Source organism: Myotis davidii, unplaced genomic scaffold (genome assembly GCF_000327345.1).
Source record: "Myotis davidii unplaced genomic scaffold, ASM32734v1 scaffold125, whole genome shotgun sequence".
In the NCBI taxonomy this organism is placed as follows: domain Eukaryota; kingdom Metazoa; phylum Chordata; class Mammalia; order Chiroptera; family Vespertilionidae; genus Myotis; species Myotis davidii.
In genome coordinates, this window is record NW_006299390.1 from 6,795,826 (window position 1) to 6,807,140 (window position 11,315).

General features: G+C 35.8%; 1 pseudogene; it reads left to right on the forward strand.

Moving 5' to 3' along the window:
* The first annotated feature begins 6,951 nt into the window (after positions 1-6,951).
* Positions 6,952-8,917, forward strand: LOC102754385 (annotated as a pseudogene).
* Positions 8,918-11,315: the final 2,398 nt, after the last annotated feature.

Genomic DNA, 11,315 nt, shown 5'->3' on the forward strand with positions numbered 1-11,315 from the left:
AGCTTGTTAAAACGTAAATTTCTGAGACCCTATTAATTGAGATTCTGACTAGAAAATCAAGTCTGAATTTGAATCAGCTCATCACTTCAGTGTGGTTGGTGTCTGTCACCATCTCTTCACTCCATTTTACTCCCATTACTTTCAATCACACATTACATGCTCTTTATTTTAATCTTCTTTTTCTATTAACATTTTTTATGTCAGTGTCTCTGTCTTTGCCATCTTTAGCTGAAATGCCGAATGAAGTTTGTCAAATTAATAACTTTTCTAAGCCATTTCTGCACAGATTTATTTATTAATTTATTTATTTAAAATATATTTTTATTGATTTCGGAGAGGAAAGGAAAGATAGAAACATCAATGATGAGAGAGAACCATTGATCAGCTGCCTCTTGCACGCCCCCTACTGGGGATTGAGCCTGCAACCTGGGCATGTGCCCTTGCCCGGAATCGAACCCAGGACCCCTGAGTCCACAGGCCGACGCTCTATCTACTGAGCCAAGCCGGCCAGGACAGATTTATTTTTTTTATTTATTATCTCTCTCCCCCTATAGCTGATAAAATCCTCAGTGGCAGGACCACTCACTGGCATTTACTAAAACTCCAGTAAATGTAAAGATTTTATTGAATTGCTGGCAAGTCAGGGTTGAGTTTATGATTGATAGGAAGGGGTTCCCTCCATAGGTAAAGACTGGCTTAGATTCTTAGTGTCATATATATATAATTTGTTTTTTTTTAGAGAGTGAGGAAGAGAAAGGGAGAGAGAAAGAGAAACATCAATTGCTGCTTCCTGCAGAATCTCTGGATTGAGCCTGCAACCTGGGCATGTGCCAGGACCAGGAATTGAACCAGTAAACTTTTGGTGTATGGGACAATGCCCAACCAACTAAGCCACATGGCTAGGGCTATATTTTTAGTTTTAGTCCTAGTTCCTCTCCTCTCTCTCTCTCTCTCTCTCTCTCTCTCTCTCTCTCTCTCTCACTCTCCTGCCTGCCTCTTTCGCTCTCTCCTCTCTCCTTCTCTAGCTTCTATCTCTCACTGTCATTCTTTTTCTCTCTCAAAATGACACATTGTAATTGGATATTTTTTATTAATTTCTAAGTTGTTGTTTGTTATTATCTCCCCCTTACATAGTTTTATAGCTCAACTTCGTCTCAATTGGTTGGTAGTTGTGCCTTTTGTGTGTTTAATATAAGTAATTTCTCATTATATTGTGAGTGTTCTCTTGGTATTTGTGCTCAGTGTAAAAGGGAATTGATGTTTGGAAGCATCTCAGAACATTTGACCTATGATTTACAGCATCTACTTAATAACACAAAAGAAAACAAAACAAAAAAAAGAACATGCTTTAGCATCCCCTGAGATTTCCCCCATTAATGTCTAATTTTAGATTGTTTCAGTTCCTGCTATTGGCAGCCTTAGGAGCTGCCGGTTCACACAATGCTTTCAAATTTACATTGGTAGGCAATGAGAACATATGGGACAAAAGTTCTGCTTTTCGTAGTCTCCATTTTAACCTTTCCCTTTAATATTTAATCAGCGTGAGAGGAAATAAACACTTTTTATCTCCATTGTACAATGGAAGTGATCTCCTCCCTTTCCTCAGTGATAGTCAAGTTCCAGATGGCTGCCTTGAACTGCAAATTTTAAATTAGATTGACTCCTAAGAGAACTTGGCAGGTACATTTATTTTCTTTTTCTTTTTAAGTTTGTTTTTTATTGCCCCCTATTTTCCCCTGGACCCCGTCCCACCCCAGGCCTTTACCACGCTACTGTCTGTGTCCATGCGCTATGCATATACGGATATAAGCTCTTTGGTTAATTTCACCCTGTCCCCCCTCCCCCTCCACTCTGAGATCTGTCAATCTGTTCCATGCACCCATGCTTATGGATATATTTGTTCAGCAGTCTATTATGTTTATGAGATTCCACATGTTAGTGAGATCATATGATATTTATCTTTCTCTGACTGGCTTATTTCACTTAACTCCAGTTCCATACGTTTTGTTGCGAAGAGTAAAATATCTTTCTTTTTAACAATAACATAGTATTCTATTGTAAAAATAAATGTACCACAGCTTTCTTATCTGCTCATCTACTGATGGGTACTTGGGTTGTTTCCAGATCTTAGCTGTTAGAAATAATGCTGCTGTGAACATGGGGGTGTGTATATTCTTTCTGACTGGTGTTTCACAATTCTTAGGATATAGTTCCAGAGTGGGATTGCTGGGTCAAAAGGCAGTTCCATTTTTTAATTTTTTTAGGAAACTCCATGCTGTTTTTCACAGTGGCTACACCAGTCTGCGTTCCCACCAGCAGTGCGATAGAGCTCCCTTTTCTCCACGTCCTCATCAGCACTGCTGTTTGTTGATTTATTGATCAGAGCCATTCTGGCAGGTATGAAAGGAGGCAAGAGTATACAATGGATTAAAGACAGTCCCTTTAATAAATAGTGTTGGGAAAATTGGATAGATACGTTTAAAAAAAATGAAACTAGTCCATCAATTTACACCATACACAAGAATAAATTCAAAATGGATAAAATACTTACATGTAAGTCACTAAACCACAAAAAACAAATAGAAGAAAACATAGGCAGTAAGATCTCAGACTTCTCCTAGGGCAAGAGAGACAAAGGAAAAACTAAACAAATGGAACTATATCAAACTAAAAAGCTTCTGCACAGCAAAAGAAACCATCTCCAAAATGAAAAGGGAGCCCACTGTATAGAACATATTTGCCAGTGATATACTTGATAAGGAGTTAATTTCCAAAATATATAAAGAACTTATACAACTCAACAAAAATAAGACAATCAATCAATTAAAAAATGGGAAAGGACCCAAATAAACACTTCTTCAAAGAGGACAGACAGATGGCCAATAGATATACAAAAAATACTCAACATCACTAATCATCAGAGAGAGAAAGGTATTTTTACCACATGTTTTTAACCTGGAGCCAAAGGGCCAAACATTAGTCCAAAATTATTCACAGGACTTACACCCCAAATTTGTAATAAGATAGCAGTTTCAAAGAACTATCTGACAATTCCCCTGAGATATAACTAAAAGGAAAAAATGATTATGAGAAAAAGACTTAGGATTGTTAGCACATTATGTAGCTGTCAAAAAATTGGACCTATTACTACAGAATATCATCTGAACAATTATCAAGACATTAAATTTAAAAGGGAAATAGAATTATTAAAAACACTGCTTTTTCTGACCTATATCTCCTGCTTCCTGGAGGCGATGGGAGGCGGGGGGAAGAAAAATCTATAGATCTTAAGAGTTTTTTACATTTTTGTCTTTTTTTCTAAAAAGAAAACCAAAAATCATTAAATATCACTTTCTCATAAATGATTATGTGTGAAATGGAATTGCCTGGATATTTATTCACTATAATGTTCATAATTAATGATTCTCAACTTTATTGACATCAGAATTAAAAATCAAAATTCTCATTTTTTTAAAAAAATATATTTTATTAATTTTTTACAGAGAGGAAGGGAGAGAGAGAGAGAGTTAGAAACATCAATGAGAGAGAAACATCAATCAGGTGCCTCCTGCACATACTGGAGATGTGCCTGCAACCAAGGTACATGCCATTGACCGGAATCGAACCTGGGACCTTTCAGTCCACAGGCCGACGCTCTATCCACTGAGCTAAACTGGTTTTGGCAAAATTCTCATTCTTAAACCTTAGTGGGGAAAGCATTCTAAATCTAAAATAAGGAAGTCTTATTTTTTAATGATTCCCCTGTTTTAATGAATAATTGAGTCTTTTTTTAAAGGAATACTTAACAGTTCTATAAACTTTTAGTTCAATAAGAGTTGTCAGGTAGATATAATTATGGTTTTTCTTAAATTTTTGTTGCAATATTTCTTTTCTATCCAAATATATTTGTCATTGGCTACATTCTTTTTCTGAAGCTGTGCTATTTTCCTATACAATATAAAATACATGGGCAATATTTTAAGTAGCAAAGATTCCCGATTATTGAGCTCTACTTGTATATGAAGGACTGTGACAAAAACTTTGCACAGGTTGTCTCTAAATTATGAGTTTTTTCATGTATCAAAGGAAGTAAAAATAGTATTCATCTCTCTGTGTTGAATGGAATAAAGAGTTTGTGAATGAAAAAAGCCTTCACTACAATGCTGGCCATGTAGTAATTTCTATGTGCATTAAATATTACTTAATATGATACATAATATATTTATATTAATATCTTACTTAATAGGATTTTCCTATGAAACTATTATTTAAGAGTTGAGAAGATTGAAACTTAGGAGTTTAACTAACTTGCCTAGTTTCACAAAGTAAAGAAGCCAGAATCTCCAACTCTGAAGCCCAAGTGTGTAAGCTGATTCTCTTGTTGCTCCAATATTCCCCACTCCACATACCATCTCCCAGGATATATTCACCGTAAGTACGAGGGAGGACCGGGCCTCAGTTATGAACATGTGCTCAGTTATGAAGAAGTCTATCCTGCTTATTGGAGAAGCTCTCACCTCAACAGTGCTCTAAAAGCAGGATTTTTCATTCCATTTTGTACTTACTGGGTGCTAGTTCTCTTTTCAAATCCTGTATCTGTTTTATATTTGTTTGCTTTCTGGTTCTCCTGCCCATTCTCCCTCCAGTCCATCCTTCATCTCCAAGCCATCCAATCTGCCATGGTGAAAACCAGAAAGCTTTTCTTCCCCAAGTTCTCAGTAGTCATGACACAATGCTAAGGTTAATTAGTCCCAGCATTTGAATTTGCGATTTTTTGTTGTTGTGAATCATCACCCGAGGATATTTTGCCATTGATTTTTAGAGAGAGTAGAAAGGAGGGAGAGACAGAGAGAGAGAAACATCAATGACTCACACTGATTAATTACCTCCTACACGCGCCCTGACTCCCAGGGCTCGAGCCTGCAACCAAAGTGTGAAGTATGTAATAGGTGCCCTTGAGTGAATTGAACCCAGAAACTCTTCAGTCCTTGGACCAATGTTCTCTCCTCTGAGCCAAACCAATCTTGCTAGGGCAAGTTTGCAATTTTTAAAGGTGGTTAGAATACCTCACTTAAGAGATTACAATAGGCTCTTCTTAAGAAATTGTGTAAATTTGCATTGAAGAAATGAAACACCAATTATGTTTTTATATGTGTAAAAGGTGCTCAGGATCAAACATTATATGGTTGCTGTGAGCAGGGAATGCTTATCCCTTCTCAAAACGGCCGACAGAAAAATATTGTACTTAACTATTTTGTGCATCTCATAATCTTTGTAAGAGTGAAACCAGATGGAAAAAAGTAAATGTTTTAGGCAAGAATGTATAAATTGGAGAAAAGTTTTAGGGAAAGTACTTTGCGTACTAATTTTCACCTTTTATAGTACAGATATAGGGTCTCTAAGTTAAGAGATCCTTCTGCCCTTTAGTTAACAACTGGTCAACATGTAATTACTGGGGTAAAAATCAAGAGGAAAAGTCATCTTGCTATTTCCTGCCTTTCAATTAGGAATATAAGCAAACCTTCTGCAACTCTTCCTGTTCCCTAGCATTAGCCTTCATCCTAATGACCGAGAGATAACTTTTCCTGATAAGTTTTTCAGCAAGAATAAGTCAATGGTAATTTCTCCTGTAGAGACTGAATTGCTATGGAAATCGGGGCTGTTTATTTCTCAAGATCCTATTCTAAAATGATTACTTTGAATAGCTTCATGCTTTAAATGTGCTAAGTAATCTATCAGGACATAAAACATTTATAATTTATAAGAATACAATTAACACTACTCTGTAATATACTAAGGTTTCTGTTTTTCTTGCTTTTGGCTACAAATCCTGAATGAATTGATCACATGGCTGTCATAACATGTCTAATTTGGGAATACTTAAAGGGCTCAAAATTGTATGTTGTGGATGACTAAACATTAGTGTGAAGTAAGACATTTATGAAACTAAGTTAGAAAGACTTTCCATATTGTAAAACTATGTGGTAAGTTCTAATGTAATGCCTATTTCTCAATGACTACTCATTTATGAGACCAAATTTATTCTTATAACTTTAGTAATTTGTCCCTTTTTTATGCATCTATAATTCTTCATCTGGCCAACTTCCTCATCTGTAATGACTTTTTTCTTTTCTTCCATTTACTAAATCTTATGACCACTAATTCTCTCATGACTCAGAGTCCTGTGATATGCACATGTTTGTGATGTGATATGTGTGCTTATGGAGTTTGGGGATAAGTGACTTTTGATTTCCCTTATCTGAAAATTCAGAAACAAGGCATTTTTTTTTATTTTTTAATTATACCCTACATTCAATATTATTTTGTATCAGTTTCAGGTTTATAGTACAGTGGTTAGATATTCATATACTTTACAATCAGATTAAAATATTAACAGATACTTTTGGGGTGTAAAAATAATCTGATAGGGAATGATGCTATCAACAAAATGTCTTCATTTATCTATAAAATTGTCGATAGTTTAAGGAAATTTTTCATTTTCTTTTTTACAGCCTTAGAGCAAGGAAGGGAGAGACAGAAAGACACAGATGAATATGAGAGAGAAACATCAATTGGTTGCCCTCCATATGCTCCCTGACTGGGGATCAAACCCACCAGTCAGGCATGTACCCTGAGCAGGAATCAAATTGGCACATTTCCGTGCACTGGGTGACACACAACCAACCGAGCCATTTTGGCCTGGCTGAACATTTTTTATTTTCTTCTCCAAAATTTTCATTAGGTTCTAATGTTAAGACTATTTCCTTTTAGTGTTTTATTTTTGTTTTTGTATATTTATGTTATATTTTTTCTTCACTAATTCTTTATAAAACCAATTTAATCTCTCATTGTTCTACAATGCCTCCCTAGGATACATTTAAAAGAAGATTTTAGTCTGAGTGAAGAGCAAAAAGACGAGGTTATTAATAATGACAAGAGGAAAATCTAGACATGAAGAATGGTAATGAGTTTGGTTTGGAAAGTTAAAGTCTGGTTGCCCTTCAGTACTCATTCACCTCTTCTTCCATAGTAAATTACCGTCCAATTTTTAACTGATATTGGGCTGTCAAGAGTAAAGTAAATATTTTCCAGCTTCTCTTACAAACAGGTGTTGATCTGAAACAAAATTCTGGCCAGTAGGAAGTAGGGCAAATGCTAAATTCAGTGTTTAGGGAATGCCATTAAGGAACAAAGTTATGTTTTTCTTCCACACCTTCTCCTGATGGATAGAAGGCAGAGGTCATGGCTGAAGCCTCAGCAGATTCTGAAAGATTTATCTTTCGTACCATGAGACCGGAAGCCACAACCAAATAAGATAAAAGTAGTCTGGATCTCTGCCACTGTGAAATGAGAGAATCAACTTTTTAAAATTATGACTACAGTGGAATTTCTACCAAGGGAAGTATAATCTCTTCCCACCAGATTTCATTGTAGTGATTTTTCTTTTTCTTTCTCAAACTTTCTTTTTTTCTATTGTGTAAAAGTAAACTAAATACCATCAACACATAAATGCCTATTTTTATGTATATGTTATTCTTATTCATAATCTTAGATATGTTGATTATTTTTAGTCACTGGGGATTATATATGAGTATATATTATATGCAATGAAAGTATTTTGTGTAGCTTGAAAGAATTTAAAGGTCAGACATAATTTAAGATTGAATCTCACCTATGCCATATATTAGTTGTATATCTATGGAAAATTTCTCAATCTCTCAGAAAACATTTTATTCATCTGTAAAATAGAGATAATGTTTGCCTCAAAAATTGCTGTGTGGATTGAATGAGCTAATGTATAGAAAATGGTAAATAAATTTTAGTTATCCTCTAGCTTATGAACAATGCCTAGGACACAAAAAGTGAAACTTATTGAATAAATTCCAGCTTTAAATATGAAAACCCCCAAATAAGTGTTGGTTGGGTATTGTTCACGACTGTACTATGAAAACCCTGGTCAAAAGAGGCTGTTCTGCTGGAAAAATGCTAACAAGAAGGAAGGCACCAGCTCAGCCACACCTCGCCAGCTACACCACCAGTGTGACAGGGGAAGGCAACGGTAAAGGCAGTTCCGGAGATCCAGCCCTGTAGCAAGTAAAGATAGATGGCTTGGTGGTATTAAAGATAATAAAGCTTTATCAAGAGAAAGAACAAGGAACTGAGGTAGTCCAAAGACTGCTTTTGGGCCTTGTTGTAGAAGATCGGCTTGAAATTACCAACTGCTTTGCTTCCCCAGAGCACCCAGAAGATGCTGCTGACTTTGACAATAGATGGAAATGATGCAGAGTGTTCGTGATGTAAACACTGACCATCTCCACCTGCGCTGGTACCAGTCCACATACCGTATGGCTTGTTTGTCATCTAGGTGCTCCTGGCTTCTCAGTTCAGTTACCACCATGCCATCGAAGAGTGTGTGGTTCTCATTTATGACCCCATAAAAACTCCCCAAGGGTCTCTCTCACTGGAAGCATACAGACTGACTCCCAAACTGATGGAAGTTTGTAAAGAGAAGGATTTTTAAGGGAAGAATCACCTTTGAGCATATGTTTGAAGTGCTGATCCTAATTAAAAATTTACATCTGATCAACAGACTAATGTGGGAACTTGAGAAGTCAGTTGTAGCAGATAATCGTGAAATGCTCAGTCTTACTAGCAGCAATCATTTGGGAAAGAATCTGCAGTTGCTGATGGACAGAGTGGATAAAATGAGCCAAGATATAGTTAAATATCACACATACATGAGGAACATGAGTTCCAGTTTCGAGGAGAACGCCCCCACCCCTCCACCCCCACTTCCTGAGGAGAATCTGTCCAACTCTTCAAACCATCCAGCCCCCAGCCAGGAAGGATTCTCGATTCTTTGCCGACCAGGTTAATATTTACTGCCGGAACATCAGGGAATTCACTGTCTAAAACGTAGGCAAACTCTTCATGGCCTAGGCTCTTCTAGAATCCAACTAAAAGGAGTTTCCAGAAAAGGACTTGATATTGACTCTTGCAGTCACATTGGGGAAACTCTTGGAAATAAATATATTTGCATAATGAAAAGTCTTACTGGAAAATAATATAATATAAATTTTTTTAAAAGGAAGACTAAGTAGCTATTTTTTTTTCTCTTGGAGTTGAATGCCTATGTACTCTTTGATCTAAATTTTTATGACTAAAAACACTTCATAGAGAGGTAAGCTCCTGGATGAAGAAAGACGTAAATTTGCGTAATCCCTCAAAATTTACATACAATACTTAGTACAAAAGTAACGTATTTGATTTTATGACATATTATCTCTTAATTTTAATTCTTACTTGCACTTCAGTGGACTACTCATAAATTTATAATACTGTATCATATTTAAAAGGCAGTAGATATTTTGAGCTAAAGATACTAATATTAAAATTGTTTAGATAATTTATTATAATAAATAAATATTACTACTGATATATTCATTAATATGATAATAGGAAACATTCAATGAAATACAAACATTTCTGGAATCAGTAATGAGTCTTACATGGAGCATCTTTGGTTATCAAATGACTGTTTAATTTCTAAGAAAATGGTGGAAACTTTAGAAACATATGTGCCTTTTCAATATGACCTATTAAGAATCTATCCTGTTCGGCTTATTCCAAGTTATTTCTCTATATAACTAATCTCTAATAATAAAAGGGTAATATGCTAATTAGACCTGACGAAGTTGGGGCGGAGTGAAGGGAAGCCAGAGGAGGGAAGCCCAGGTCCCGGGTGCCGGAAGCTGGTGCGGCAGCCAGGGGAAGGAAGGCCTACTCTTGCACAAGTTTTTGTGCATCGGGCCTCTAGTAAATGTATAATATACAATAAATAATTGAAAAAGATGGGTCTATGTAGTCAGGGTATTGGGGAGAATTTCATGTGGAAAAAGAAGGGTTAAAAAGTAAAAGCAAAAAGGAAAATGAGTTATTAAGGAATGGTACCTCAATGCCAGGAATTATAATCTGGCTCGATTTTGATATTATGAGAGACACAATTAAAGATATATTGATTTTAATTATTTTGAATAACAGAATGTGGCACTAAGCCATACTTTGTGGCACTGAACTCTTGGTGGACTAGGTAGCACTTGGCATTTTGTTCAGGTTGCATGGTTATTGTAACATAGAAAGGAAACTAATAAGGGTTGGGTTCTAATAATACGTAAAGAGATGAAAGAGATGAAAGAGATTTTGAGGCTGGTTCAGATATCTGAAAGTGTACAAAACAGTCATTCAAGGTAGCGTACATTGTTGGTGTAGTATATTAGATATAGGAGCTCTGAGGCTAAGCAGAACATAATGATTGAATTTTTGCCAACTAATCTCTAACTTCTGCCTCTATATGTTGTATTCATTTCTAATATTCTTTGGGAGAGTAAAAGTGCTTATATTAAAAGTTGAAAATATGATGATGCAGATAGATATCATTCTTCCTTGCTTAGAAATGAAATGTACGCTCCTTTAGGTGGAGATCACGTCTTGTCCATTCCTCATTTTAGGACAGAATTTAGCATATGGAATAAACTCAGCAATTATTTATTAAATGAACAAAAATACAATTGATAAATATAAATGACCATCCCATATTATGCTGAAAAATATTTCCTTTCCAGTAAATATATATATGATTGGTGAGGAACGACCAAATGACTGAAGAGCAGGCTGTGTGGGGTGACCAGGCCTGTGGGGTGTGGGGTGGGGCAGTTAGGGGCAACTCGGCTGGCAGAGAGGGACAGTTTGGGGAGACCAGGCCAGCAGGGGGGGCAGTAAGGGGCCCCGCCCCCCGCTCCTGTGCACAGATTTTGTGCACCGGGCCTCTAAAATATATATATAACTATACATGTTGACTATGAGCAAAGTTCATATATATGTGTATGTATGCACATGTATGTAATATATAAATATAAAATCATATGAATATGAGTGAAATATTATATAATTAATGGTAGTGTAAAATTTGAAGCCATGTATATTTGACTTCAGAGACCACACTCTTAAGCAATGTATATAGATTTATAAAGATGTCTAAAGAGCAAATTAACCTTTATGTTTTTACTACCTTTTAGTAAACTAAAACTAATTCACTTTTAACAAAATGTTTATTTTTTTCACTTCTTTATGCTGTCACCTACATGCAGAGAATAAAGAAAATGATGTGCCTTTCTCTCTATTCCATTTATAACATTTCCTTGTTTTTAGTATATTATTCTAAAGATAGTAGAGTACACCAATGAATCTGGCTATGAATGTGTTCAGGGTAAATGATATTCTTACTTCCTCTTTTTTTTTCTTTTTAATAAAGCATG